This window comes from Rhamphochromis sp. 'chilingali' (assembly GCF_963969265.1).
Source record: "Rhamphochromis sp. 'chilingali' genome assembly, chromosome: 19".
Taxonomy (NCBI): Eukaryota; Metazoa; Chordata; class Actinopteri; order Cichliformes; family Cichlidae; genus Rhamphochromis; species Rhamphochromis sp. 'chilingali'.
Window position 1 is genome coordinate 12,876,914 of NC_137946.1, and position 15,331 is coordinate 12,892,244.

Sequence of the window (15,331 nt, forward strand, 5' to 3'; positions counted from 1 at the left end):
TGAGCACTGGTGTCTGTCATTCCAGTTGGTTGTTTATCAGTGTTGTCATGTTAGCAGCTCATGCAGCAGTCAGTAGGAGAGAAGCAGAACCGGACCTGCTAATAACAAAAACTCAGAGCAAAGGAACGGTGTTTGGAGAGTTTCTGCCTCCATCTTGAGACGAAAGAAATCTGAGGAACAAACTTGCCTAGCTGGAATGAAAGACTGACAACAAGCAGACTTGTGGGGAAAAGGGTAAGTTTCACAAACAGCTAAAGTTACTTCAGGTTGTTTGGTTTGAGCCAGGATCACTGTGAAAGTTTTCACCTTGTTTATTTTGTTCCAAATTCTGTCACAAACCTCAGTAAACTGTACAGGACTGTGGCAGTGGTACACTTTTCTTGGACTTGAGCTTCTGTTTGTGCTCTTTGTGTATATGTGTGTGCCAACACGTTTGTGGGTGTGTGTTGAATTTTCTGTTGTCTAGTTTGTGGTTAATCTTAGCTGCTCTGCTTCTTTCAGGATGTGTCTTCTTTTGCTTTTCATTTGTTGCGACATCTCACATGTCCAGAGGTTAAAAAAAATAAAAAATAAATAAAAAGAACTGCACACAGGACAATGTGACGGCTTCACTCGAGAGCAGACAGCATTTACCCCTGCTGGCTTAAATTAAGGCAGTTCACTAGAAAACCCTTAATCCATTAGCCCTTACTGAAATGATGCTCACATGTTTAAAGTGGAAAAAAAAGTGTTGTTGCTAGATTATCTGCATTTGGAGATTTCAACATAGGGCCAGTCCGAGCACAAATGACAAGATATCGCAGCAGGAGTGGATCAGAGAGAACTGTTCTGCTAACTTTTCCAATGATGTTGCTGCTTTAAGGACTGTAGTGTAAAACATTTTACTTATTGGTAGCTTAAATGGATGCCAGCAGACAAGGGCAGAATTGATCAACCTGGCAATGACTAAAGAAGGTGGCACCAAATGACAGTTAACTCATGGGTCAGCATCATGTTTTTGAATTAACTATGCACAGTTATTTAATATGTTGCCCTTAATTATGTAATACTTGATACTTACCAAAACAATCATATATGATGGATTTGCATATCTGTGTACCAAAAGAGGGAAAAATTAGGAATTAAGGATTCGTTCTTTACAGTTCGGTGTGTTTGTGCATTTTGTTTTGATAACGTGTGAGTTTGATCTCTCCTCGGTGTCCACACTGTCCCCATCATTTTCCCCTGTGAATTCATTAATTTGATAAGCTCCATCACGAGGAGTCATGAAGTAGTGACTAAGTAAAACTGTTGGGGTAATGGGTTAGACCGCCTGAGTGTTTAAAATATTGATGCTGTTTGTTGACAGTATACTGATAACTTTTTGCAGGAGGAAGCTAATGGCGAAGCAAAGGAAGTTGATATTGCCTCACTGATATTTTTTCACCCCTAGGCTGGGTTCATATGGTCATAGAAAGCTTTTGGTCATGGAATTGGGAAATGGCAAATAAATATACTGGGAAACTTTAGAAAAGGCAAGACTGTGAATTTCTGAAGTACCTGGAAAATGCTAAATTAGGTTTCTATTGTAAAGTTATAGGGCATGACTTGAAAGACCAGTACCCAGGACATGGAGTGAAGACTATGTTGACTCATTTGGCGCTTTTAGAATGAGATAGCTAGCTAGCCATTCGATTGTAGATACGCTTTTGGTACCTCAAGAATATTAAGTCTCTTCTCCAGAACTGTCTCCCCCCCCTTCCTGGTGTGACACCTGCTAGCAGATGCACCGTTTCCTCTTGCCCACCATGAAGCAAACCATTGTGAGGAATGTGTCCAGAAATGTACCCCAATTTGCAAAGGAACTGTGGATGCTAAAGGTGGCTAACAGCTAATTTAGCTCTCACTTGCTATCTTCTCTGAAGATCGTTCCATTACAAGGTGGGGTATTTTTTCCAACGCTCCTACAGTAACTGTTTGTTAATTATGACTACACAATGAATTATCGTGGTTTGGCACATTTTCTTTCTATAGACATTTTCCTGGTGTGTTGACCTTAAATGTTTATTTTTTTTATCCCTTGAAAGGCTACTTGAAGTCATCCTTGAAGCTCTTTTCTGAACCCAGTGATTTCTGTCATATTTGAGGGCTTCTTATTGAACAAAATGACTGGGTTTAAATCAGAAGTTATAGTGAGGGTAGTCTCTGCCTAACTACCCTTAGAAAAACCCAGAAACTATTTTAATGGTCATAATGATATAGACTGAGGTGTCAAAACTCATCATTATGGGTACTGGGGAGGTTGTCAAATGTTGTGTTTACGTGGGAAAAAGTTGAGACATATTAAGGTATCACTGTAATAGATTTAATCATTTTTATTTTCATTTTCAATGCAGATATTTTACACAACCATGCATTTCAGAGAATATGTGGTGATGAACATTTGCTTAAAAGTCAGGGAAGTTTTGCTGTATGAGCCTAGTCTGACTCAGCATTGTAATAGAGGACTATTCAATGCTACTCAATTTGCCCTTTCTCCCAAAAGTCTTCACATTGTTCTTCCATATAACTTTCAGATTCAGAGAAAGACAGTTGGTAGTTTTATTTATTTTTTTTATTATGATGCTAAACAGCCAAACCCATTTCTTGCTTACCTTACTTTCTTACTTACATGCACATCTTTTCCTCAAGCACACCCCACACATAATAATCTTAATCTTAAATTTAAATGTCATGTAAATTGATGCTTCTTTGGTATGGGAAATAAAATAAAAAACCCATCAACAACATAGTGACATTTAAAAACTGGTGAGTCTTTTGGATTGTTCAGAGCGACCAAAGAGAGGACTGAATGTTTGTAGCTAAGCTAATGAGCAAGGTACCGTCCATATAATGTTAAAATATTCTTCTGGTACTCTCTACACAATGTCTGTGTTTATGAGGGAAGAACCAGAACTTGGTGGTGCTGAAATCAGCTTCTGGGCGGGATCAGTGTGTGAAGCATCCACTCAGTTTATCTTCATTGAAATTTTGTGGGGATTCATTGAGATTTTCTACATTATATTTGTACACTTACCAGTAACCTCTACATTAGAGTGCTTTACAGAACAAAAACAAGAAGAAGTAGTCATGTTAAGGATGATTAAAAGCAATGAATTCTAGGTTCTGTGTACATGCAGTGCTGAGATGCATAATTTAAGATTGTGAATGCCACGAGCTTGAATGCACTCAGAATGGCTCGACTCAAGTTAATGTCTGTTGTGTGTGATTCTGTTTGACATGCTGTCCAAGGATATCCTGCAGGGAAACAGATTAAAATAGCTCTCCTATTTTTTTCTCAGGTCTCTCCAATGATTTGCTACTGTTCTTCAAAATACTGACCAGTGTCACCATGACATCCTATTTAGTGCTCACAATAGGGTGTGCTACAAACCTGAGGCAGCTGACAGTGTAGGACAGGAAGAAAAAGCAGAGGACATATAGGATGGTGGAGTTACCTCAAGGTATGCTTCAAAATGTGCTTGGTTTCAAACAGAAATGAAGGTACTGTATAGGTATAGTAGAAAAGAAAATGTAGAAAACAGTGTTGGGGGTTGTTGGGAAGAGAAAGGGATCTTTCAGGCTCTGCATGCTTCACATTCTTAGCTGCTGATCTCTGTGGAAAATAATAACAGCCGTACTTGAAGGTCACACCACCACAGCCAGTGGTGGAGTCAGCCTCGTTACTGGCTACAAATTGGATGTTTATAAAGTTATAAAGTGCACTTGTCTTCTCTAATTATCTAATTATAGCGGGATATTACAGTTAGAGATTACTTAAGTTATTTGGAATGATTTTGTTGTTGTGAAACTGTCAAGTACTAAAGGTGTCTGCTCAGTACACTGTGTGGTCGATGAGACAGGACTATTTCTTATAGATCTACAGTAGTTAAGCAATTTCATAGAATGTATGAAGTACCCATCACAAGTGTTTGCCTGAGGTCATATTATTTTAGGGCTCCAAGGATATCTGGACATATTTTTTTCCCCTAGAAAATGTAAAAACTGAAAGCACCGTCACAGACTAAAGTTTAGGTGAAGGTGAAAGAATGTGACAGAGCACCTTTTTTTCCTGCGGTAATCAGCAAGAGGCTTAGGTCTGAAAAGACAGTATCAGGCAGTGATCACACAGCATTTCACTAAACGGTTTAGAGTAATCCCTAAACAAACCAAAGGCCAACCAACGCATTAGTGTCTGTGAAAACCTCTGCTTGGCTGGTTGCAAATGTGGGACATATATCTCTTTAAGTATAATCCTGGGGTTTTTGGACAAATAGCTTCGATGTTCTACCTAAATCTTCCCTAAAAGATTTCCTGTATATTTTTTAATGTGGTTGATTTGATGTATGTATTCGGGAAACTAAACACAAAACATCTGTAGCATCATCAGAGTTTCCTCCACATCAGAATGACACTAGAGAGGACAAATTTGAAGGGTAACACTTTGTATGAATTATTATTTGTCGGCATTTTGCAAGCTGTAATCCTCCATAACCTTTCATCTACTTTTCTTACTTTCCCTGCTCCTTGTGTCTGCTGAGGTAATGTTTCGTAAATTAGTGCAGTGATGCAACATGTCATATCCTTTTTTTTTGGCTTCTCTTTACATTAAACAAAGCGATTGCAATGACTGTCATTTCATCTCATTAAGATGAACAAAACTAATTTAATCCAAATTGTGCTGCTGTCAGACTTGTCAAGTTTTAATTGTTATGTTCATATCACAGCCTAGCATAGAAGTGTGTGCAGTCACTTACAAAGAGTAAGATTAGGTCTTGCTCATGTAAAGCTGTTAGCCATGAATTTTATAAAATTGAACAGCTTGTTGTTTGGATGTTAAAGCTTGAGTAATCGACACAAGAAATGCTAAAATCCCATTCCGGCTTTATAGGTTTAATTTGACTATATGAACACAGACACACTCCTGCTGATTGCTTGTTCTTTAGGTGTTATTTATGCAGTGATTTTTTTTTTACATGCAGATCTATGGATTGAGTCAAATAAAAGTATCATGCTTTTAAAGACAGTGGGCTGAGATCAGTGGTCTGAACCGGCTCTTTTTTCTTTAGGACAACCCCTCTTAAAAGGACTAACGCTAATAAACGAACTCCTTATGTGCCTGCCACACCGCACGCCTGCTATCAGTGGTAAAATATGACCGTTTTACATTCCTTTTTCACTCTTCACCTCGCTCGTTGACGAGCTCGTCTTTTTCTCTGTCTCTTTATGTTCTGTTTTCTCTTCCTTTTCTCTCTCTTCCTGTTTGACTTCTATCTGGTTTCTTCACAAATATGTTGTCTGGCTGTTTTGTCTCGCCTTTTGTCCCATTTCACCACGTGGTCGTTGCTGTAAACTAACCTCTGTTCTACTTCACCCTTTTTAATGCCAAATGGGAAAGCTGTGTATTTATTTAAACAAAGAGTTTAATGAAAATTTTAGTTGAATTCTTAAAACAATGGCAAAATTAAATGATGACTTGATATGGAGTAAGTAATACATCACTGTATTCTTGCTGCAATGTCTCTAATAATATACGCCATATGGACAAAAGTACCAGGCTGCCTACTCATTACACCTACGGGAGCTGCTCAGCCATGGAAACCCATGCAGTGATGAATGTGCAAAGTTTTTGTGCTGATGTTAATGCCAGAGGAGGTTTGGAGCTCTGCAGCTATTTAGTCAGCAGTGTTGGCAACTTTTACGCACTGTGTGCCTCAGCACTCGGTGACCTCACTCTGTAACTATATGTGGTCTACCACTTTGGGGCTGAGTTACTGTGGTTCTGAAACTCTTCTAATTTGCAGTAACACCACTTACAGCTGATCTCAAAATATCTAGGAGGGAAGACATTTCACAAACTGACTTGTTGTAACTGTTAAACCCTGTTACGGTACCACGCTCAAACTCAGTGAGATCTTTAGACGACCCATTCATCCACAAATGTTTGTGAAGGCTGACTGCAAGGCTAGGTGCTTGATTTAACAATACCTGTGGCGACAAGACTCAAAACACCTGCATTCAAAGATTAAGAAGTGTGGCCCAATGCTTTAGTGCACTTTTGAATTTATTCTAAAAACCTGGTAACACACAGATGAGACTTTTTACTTCCTGCTCCTTTCAAGTTATAGCCCCCCTTTATGTAATGAAGCTGAAAATCCCCCAATTAAAGCATAATTAAGTGGTAAATTTAGTCATTATGGCAGCTTGCGGGATGAATTGCAATGAAATCATTTTTATGGATCTTTCTGACTTGTGCTCTGCTTCTGAGAAAGAACTTTTTGTTTTGGGTTAATGCGTATTTAAGCTAGGAAAAGTTTGTAGAGTGGGATTTAATTACATTTCTCTGTAATATTGAAGTTTTTCCTTTTTAATTGAATTTCTTGGTGATTACTAGAAAAACGAGTACGCTGTGATATACTGAACTCAGCTGAGTTTCTTGGAAAAGATAAATCTGTTTGCAATGTTGGATGAAGCAGACAAAATGTACCTATAGATTAGTAATCTTTAGCTGGAAAAAATGACTGCTTTTATTGTTTCCAATCTGTTGCATATATTAGGCTCAGTATGTCATTCCCTTTGAAATGCTGCCTGCTTCTTAGAAAATCTGGCTATTGACGAAAGAACATGACCAAAATAAATAGCACACTGTGAGGGGATTAAGGTTGTTTAAGAGCTTCTAAAATTACAGCCCCCAGAACATATCCAGATGTTGTCTTCCTGATCCTCCTCAGGTAGCACAAGTGGCAGTGGGGTGGTGTGTAGAGGAGCTAGAGCAGTTCATGCAGAGCACCCCTCAGGTGTGAACACTTAAGATTTTTGCTGTCCTAGACTCCAGCTGATGTGACTATCATGCAGTATGGAGTTGGCTCTGTGTGTCCTGCTGATCAGATGTTGAGCCGGTTAGAGAGAAAAAAGAGAGAGGTCATGATTTTTCAGTATATTAATCTTTGAAGTTACTCTAAGGTTAGCTTCTTAATACAGCAAAAAGCAAAAATTTGTTTTGGTGTAAAAAAGAAAAGAAAAACGAACATAAAAAGAAAAGTACTGTTGATTTTACAGAGAGAGTGATGTGACGAGATTCTGTGTAAGAGGTGGGAACTCGGAGAATTTTCTGAACTGATTTTCCGACCAGCACATTTTTTTCTGAGACTTTTTTTTCTCAATGCACAAAATATATGGAGAGCAATGTTTCAACCAACAGATAATTTACTAATGTTTGCAACACAGACTTTCCTGCTAATTGTATCAGTATTTTATTGATTGCACTTCACCTTGAAATGAACTGAGTGCACCTGTGTTTTGATTGGCGAAGATTAGGTATAAGTGAAGAATTAGTGAGTCTTCTTCATAATTCTAAAACACTCTTTCAGAGCTACATATGGGATATCCTCCAGCCTTCCACATGAAAGAAAACGAGAGACAGATTTGTCATTGTATAACTTAGTAGCCAATATATGAAAATTACATGTTCAAAAATATGTTTCATTGAAGAAACATATATCTGAGAGTTCCTCTTAATTAAGCATTTATAAGGCGTTAGACTTCTGTACTTCAGGAGGTAGAGAAGGTCATCCATTAATCGGAAGGTTGGTGGTTTGATCCCTGGCTGCTCCCAGTCTGATTGCTAAATATCCTTGGGCAAGATACTAACCCCAAGTTGTATGCATTTGACACATTGAAGTATGAATGTGTGAGAAAAAGCAAAGAAAAAGTGCTTGTATAAATGGGTGTGAATGGGTGAATGAAGCAATGTGTGTAAAGAGATTTGAGTGCTCAGACTAGAAAAGCACTATATGAGAACCAGCCCATTTATTATAACTTAGAGAAATCATTTACACAGAGAGCAAATTTGAACCAGGGATAAATGTATAACAGAGTGAAGCCATGTAAAGGTTATTGCACATTGCTCTTAATACATCAGCCTCCTTGCTATGGAAACTACTGGTGTTACAGAGATTCCAGTTGTTTTTCAAGTTGGGCAACATTCTCATCAGGATGACAGCTTTTACTGTCATCCTTTTACTCCATTCTTTACAGTCTCTTGTGTGATTCAGGACATATGCTTCCGGTGGAAGGAAACAATCTTGTAAGCTAGCATTTTGGTGTATCCACAGACATTCTGGTTGCATTCGTGAAGCCACATAAAGTCACACTACCACCTCTGTGTTTGAGTTGTGGGATAGTGCTCTCCCTGAGCGCTCACTGTGGTTGTTTTTTTCCCACCTCAAACATGCTGAATCCCATTTGAACTGAACAAATTTATCTTGGTTTCATCTGCATCTGACCATAGAATGTTCTCCTAATGTCTATCAGATGTCTCTTCATATTCTGTAGCAAAGACCAAACCTGCAAGGTTTTTGTTTGTGTCTGCAGTGTATAGGTTGACATTATTCAACGTCCTCAGACTGCCTGAGCGGTTACAGGAACATTAGTAACTCCTCTGCAACGTCTGAAGCACTTTTCAGTTTGTCTAGCATTTTTTTTCCACATATGGAGCTATGATGCAGGAGGGTCTAGAATTGAGTTCTGGTGCTCACAAATCATAATTATGATCAGGTAGTTGGACTAATTTGTATTTACACATATATATTTTTTCAGTGATCGGGGTTTTCTATGTTGTTGGAGTGGCTTCTACTTCTACTGGTGCTTTTTTTTTCACAGTCTTACAGTCTTTCAAAAAATATTGTTTTTTTATTGTTCATAACAGGAACTATGCTACTTTCAATTATACAGAGGTCAATCTCAGCATGATTGATTTTTGTATAGGATGGCAATAGGAAAAGTACTAGGTAACTCTGAGATAGGGTTTAATAATTGGAGCGTGGGCAGCAGGAGCTTCATTAACTGCTCAGCTGTCTAGTGTTTAAACAGGAATGTTGACTAAAGTGATGACAATGATGCTCATGCATTAGTGCCACATGGAAGAAACACAGAAGAGCATGTTTTTCTCAGGTGACTGATTCAAGGAAATTATTAGTCTAGTCAGCAAAAAAGTAATTTCACTGACACTTATGTAGAGAAGGATTTTATGGTAGGAATGCAGTGCATAAACCCCTTCGTTTTAAAGAGGCTATTGTTCATCTTTGCATAAAATCTCTATGCATATTAATTGTAAACTACTTTGTATATTGAAACAACATTTAATAATTAAGTCAACTTAATTTAAGTCTTTCTTTGGTTCTGTTTTGTGACTTGTACATAACTTTTAGTGACTTAACTTTACTAGTTTAAAGTTTTTTATTTTCATATTACCTAAAGTGGTATAGGGCACTAGGAGTAACTGTCTATTATAATTAAATCGGCTCTCCTGCTCTCTGTCTTCTACTGGTAAATATGCAGTGAAACAAAAAGTTGAGAAGAGGTGTGGCTACACCACACCAAACTAAAAACAATACATACCTTATGTTTTCTCTTATTTTCTTCTCATTTGATATACATGTGGCACATTTAATATGAATCTGTTAAATTAACCCTTTCACACATAGCGGTCACTACAGTGGACAGTCATCAAAGGCTTTTTTCTTGTATTTGTGTCAGTGTTGATGGTATACTTGCACATAAACCACTACATTGGACACTGATGTGTCACTCCATACCCTGCCACCCACTGGTCGTTTAATGTTACTATAGATGTATGAGGTGTGTCATTGCAATCATTGTTATTTAACCCTGTCAGGATTTTTTTCTTAAGTATTTTTAATCATCTTTTCATGTCTAAAGATGAATAAAAATACTTGATTAAAAACTAAAAATCCTGATTGAGGTTGTCATAATTCATGCATGGAAGGGTTAATACAATAATGGAATAACAAGCTTAAAAGTTGCCATGATTGACAAGCGATTGGTGATTATCTGGACCATCATTGATCCCCAAGACACAGCACTATATGATTAGATTGCTTCACAACTAATTGTTTTTTTATGTCTTTGTGACAACAAGTAGTTACAAACAAATTCTGTTCCTAAGATGGAATTTGATTACGAAAACTTTTACAGTTCTTTAGAGAAAGTATTAAGGAGCTGGAAAAAAGCTGAAAAAGCTGTCAAAGCCTGGGGTCAAAATGGCTACAAGCACAACATCAACACAAAGACACAATGTGCAGGTCTTATTAAAAAAAACATCAAAACACCTGCAGAATTCTTTACAACTTCATTAATCATTTGCTCATTTAACCACTACAAGAAAAACTGTAAGGATGAAATTCTACCTTAAGAGAAAGAAAACACTGGTACCTTAAACCAAAAGGTATTTTGGCATATCTTGAGTTTGTAAAAGACAGACAGAATGTTCCACAAATTTTCTGTGGACGGATGATAAGTTGAAGAAGAGCTTTTTTTGTCAAAAATCCACAAAGCTATGATATGAATGCAAAAGGCACCACATAAAATCCTGCTCGCACATCTAAGCCATGTTGCTGGGAGCAGCACAGTTTTTCAACTGCCTTGATATCTCAGAGCCTGGACATCTTGCATCAGTTAGGAAGCAGTTCATTTTAAATTATATCAATAAAATTTACAGGATGCTGAGGAAGCAGTGCAGGATAATAAGCAAGATGGTTGAAAGGAAACCATAGGAAAAATCAGAGTCCCAATCTTAATCCAAAGGAAATGCAGTCACATGACCTAATGAACTAACACAATAGTCTGTTTTTTAAATATGTGAGCTACCAGGGTGTTTACTGCTAATTTTACAAGCTTAGCGTTAGATAAAGCAGCTATTAATCATCTGTGTATTCTCAGTAATAATAAGTTCAGTAGAGGAGTTAATCAATTTGCCACAATCTTCTTATTTTACTGCTCTAGGTTATGAAATTAAACTTTCTTCTTTTTCCTTTACTGTCTATTTCTCAAAGTAAGCCTCTGTGTTGTTGGCTGAATCAGCATCTTGAGTGGAAATATAGACCCTTGGGCCAGAGAAGAGGCATTATATCTGCCTGCAGGATGCCCTTGCTGAGTGTGCAAGCTATCTGGAGAAAAAACACAAAAGTGTACATTTCCAAAGATTATCCTTACTCTGAAGAACCTGTGGATACTATATATACTTTGAAAACTGTATCTGTGTAATTTCATTTTTGCTAAAATCAAGCACAAAACAAAATGTGAAAATTAAATAAGTGGAAGAAAATATGTGGCTAGATAAACATAAACATACATATTGAAGATTGTTCACCCAGTATCCGTGAGGTCAGTCTCAACATTACACATGCATATAAAGTGTGTTATAAATAGCAGTTTGCTGCAGGCTCTTGGTCTGGAGCAAATCATTTTTCTGAAATTCTTTCTAATTATCAACAGATACAAAAATGGTACTGTCATCTGCATAAATGGCAATGCGTAAGTTATAGCAGATGTCCTAAATAGCCGCCCTGATCAACTTTACATTGTCATAATTTTAATGTTTGATTGTAAATCTCTTGGATTACTAACTTTCATTCATGTACCAGCTGATGATTTCAATCCATATGCAGATTGTTTAATTAGACCATGATTTAAAAGATTAAAAGCAGCACTAATATCTACATGTGGAGTAGCAGATGTGGGAATTTAGAGTTGATATTGTTTTCAGTCAAACTGAACATTTTTGAACGCAATACTCTCCCGGAGTTTACTTAAAAAAGACAAAATATACTAGGAGCATGATCTTTATATTTATTTTTTAGTCAGTTTTGCTTTTATTGGATAGTTGATAGCACAGAGACAGACAGTGATTTATCCACTCTGTGATCAGAACATTATATGAAAGCAATTTAATGTCCCTGTATATGAAATAATGGCTGCAATGTAACAAATCATGGTCAGGTTTGTTGACCTTATGAGACCTATGGCACACACATTTTCAGTTTGCACACTTGGTTTGAAAGTGACGAAATTACAAAGCCAGTCTGAAGAATTTGCTTTGAGATTCCTTTTTTGTTTTTTATATTGGTGCATAAGGTTTTAAAAAAGCCACAAAGGTTTTAGTTGTGCAGTCAGCACCAGTCTCAGTGTTACGATGGCCTAGCAAAGTGAAGACCACATTTTTGCTTGACAACCAAAGGGTGGTTTGTGCACCATTAAAAAGCTTTTAGTTAGATTAAGATGCATCGACTGATTGGTGGAATATTATTTTAAACGGAGCCGGAGACACTGCCTTTAGTTTCATTAAAGAGATAATAATAGTACTTTGAAGTAACTTAACATTATTTCAGAAACTAAAATTGAAAACTACAAAGGCAAAACAGGTATTATTACCTTTTGTATTTCCTCTAAGTGTTATCAATTTATTTATTTTTTAATTCAAAATAAATCATGCCTACTTCTTCTAAAATTAAAGCTCTTTGTCCTTTTTATTCTGGTGGCCAAAAAGAATCTTTAATAACTTCACGGCAAATGTTTTCTACAGTTTCAGGGACAGGATAATAATTTATACTGAATAAGTTAAAACCAATTTTTTTTTACGTCCCACTCACCAAAAAGCATGTTTTCACACCACCACTTATCCACTTTTCGCACTTTATTATTTTGTTGAAAGGAAGAAAAGTATTTCAAGGATATATGAGATTTTTTTTTCCCTCCTCCATCATTGGAGTGGCTTGTTGTTTGTGTTTGACAGCAGTCGGCATGCTGATCTCTGGTAGGGGCAGAGAGAAACAAAGTAAACATACTTGTGCTCGGACATACCTGTCGAGACATTGATGTGCTGTGTTAGCAGTTTTATTGTTAACAGCTGGATCGATGACTAAAAAACAGTCGGACCACTTAAAGGTTACAAAATAAACATTTGTAAATGAGGTTACAGAGTTGGTCCACCCTCTTGACATCTGTTGGATGGATTAATATGAAAATTTGTACATGTATTGGCCCAGAGGTCATCACTAATGGCTTGGTGATCCCCTGAATATGCAGCTAAATATCTCATGAAATACTTGGTTTGTCATAAATTTTGCTACGTGGATCAGTTTTAATACATGTTACTCAAAACGTCTGCTAACCGATGATCTCCCCGTTACTTTCAGCTGCAGTGTGAACATGGTAAACATTAAATCAGAGGGGTGTACTGTGAAGTGAGGTTAATGAGTCAGTGAGCTACGTGGAGCTTAAAGACATGGCAACGCATACTGCACAGCTTACCTGGTCCGTTGGAGGGTGTGCTGTTTTGGCTTGCATAAGTATAAGTAGTATTTTCACCAGTTATTTCCCTGAAATTATGATCTAAGTGCGATAAATGGTCTCATTTGATAAAATATTTTATGTACGCAAAACTGTTGAGTTGCTACTGATTGAACCCATGCAGTACAACTTCATCTGTGTCAGCTGTATACTATGTCTTGCGAGGAATTTACTCAATTGATGATGTTGGGGTTGGTTTTTTTAATTTAATTTATTTTTTTTGCTTGAATTTCTTGTTTGAAGCTCTCAGATTAAAAGACTGGTCATTTAGAGGTATTTATCACATTTTTTTCACTTTCATGTCTCATCTAACTATGTTTTTTTCTCCATCTCCTGCTAAGTCAGCATTATCCCACAGCCTACCCAAGTGGTTTGATTAGTTTGGTATCAAGTGCAAAGTTGTTTGGACCCAATATTTGAGTGGCGACAAGTTATTAAGAATGAGGCCAAATGTTTAAAATGCCCGAATTTCCTCTTTCTAAACCTGCCTGATTATTTGCATTTAATTGGCTGCAGCTGTTCTGGTCTCTAAATGAGACTGGTACCTCTGAATTGTGTACCCTTTCACTGTGGGCTGTTTGGATTTATCTGGATGAAAAAATCTCAGCTTGTACTCCTTTGTATACTTGATAGATTTGTTTGACATGTAATTGTCTGTGCATGTGACTTCATTTTTTCCCCCATACGTGCAAACAAACATTTGAGTACACACAGTCAAGAAAATACTTCCTACCAACCAGTTAGTGGAGCACCGAAGGGCCTCCTGGTTCCTGTGTATTTCACAGAGCTTTACTTTTAGGGCGAGCCTCGCTACTTAGTTAAACAAAAGGGCCTCCATGTTGGTCCTCTAGGTAAACACACTTTCCTGAGAAAACACGGACACAGTTACACTTTAACCTGCCCGGGAGGCCACAACTACATCCTCCCGGACAGTTTAGATCGAACTGGGCTATAGTTCAGACCCTCAGTGAGAATCATGTGCTGCACGTGAAACCATGCAGGCCTGTCAAACAATGGTGCCTTTGACAGCCGTGCTCCCCCTCCCTAGTCCACAGTACAGTCAGAGCACTGTCTCTCTAGGGCTTGGATGTCACTCCCCATCTCTGTTGTGCTCCCCTGGAGCTGACCAGCTGGCTTCTAGGCTCTGGGATGTGAAAAGCAGCAGCACAGAGGAGCTACAGTCAAAGTTTAGCCCGCATTAGCTCTTCAGAGAGGCCAGCAGCAACTCAAGCCAACCAAGTTGAAGTTGTTCCACGTAAATAACCTGATAAGTTCAGCCACTTGAGAGTAGCCTGAGCTGGTCCTTTGACCCACCTGACATAATATCATCTTTTGCCCCTTAATCCTGCTCTGCAATGTTTTTCACATTTTCACACACATTTTTTTTACATACACACTAACCACAGTGTAATAATCCTATACAGACAATATACAGAATTTGCTTTCTCAGCATGGCAAAAATGTGAATTATAGTCTTTTTTAAGCAATGAACTACAATTAAAATCACTCCCGGTTAGCAAAGACTGCAGGGATTGAGCAATTGCCTGAAGAAACACAAGTCAGTCAAATTTTAATAAAATGCAGATGGCTAAGCTCAAATGTGTTTCATGCTCTGGATTCTCAAGTATCCACGAGGCATTGCAGCATTAACAATTGTTCAGCTCTATAAGTCGCTGGCGTGCAGTGCAGGTACTGCATGTCGTGTCTAACTCACAGGTCATTCTAACTACATGCAGCAATGTCGCTTGTTGAAGTATCTCTGCCTGTAATGCAAAATAGAGAGAAGAAAGCATATTACTGTGCCTCCATTACTGCACAAACAAAGGTTTGAGTGTGCTTTGAAGCCATTGTGACTGGAGACCTTTTTGTACACTCAGAATGAAGTGGCTGACTGAAGTCTCAAGCTTGAACAGATTTCAACATTAGGAACACTGAATAAAGCATTCTTATCTCTCTGCTAGATGATGGACATATAGGCAAGCGATGAGAGTTATATGATGTTATAGTTATGCAGAGCTGCCACCTCCCCCAGGCAGTGGCGGTCATGTAAACAGACAACGCTCTAGAGGAATGCTGGACTCTGTGACCTCCCGCCCCGACTGCTGTTACAGTGCACTGAGTTCAGTTAAAACAACCCTCCCCACGCTGCGCCTCCCCAGAGCTC

General features: G+C 38.0%; 1 protein-coding gene across 1 annotated transcript in view; it reads left to right on the top strand.

Moving 5' to 3' along the window:
• Positions 1-189: 189 nt before the first annotated feature.
• LOC308387126 (uncharacterized protein) overlaps positions 190-15,331 on the top strand; it is a gene marked incomplete at its 3' end in the record, with an annotated part of 49,478 nt that continues 34,336 nt past the window's right edge. Inside the window, exon 1 of the mRNA XM_080867024.1 lies at positions 190-234. The remainder of the gene's footprint in view (positions 235-15,331) is intronic.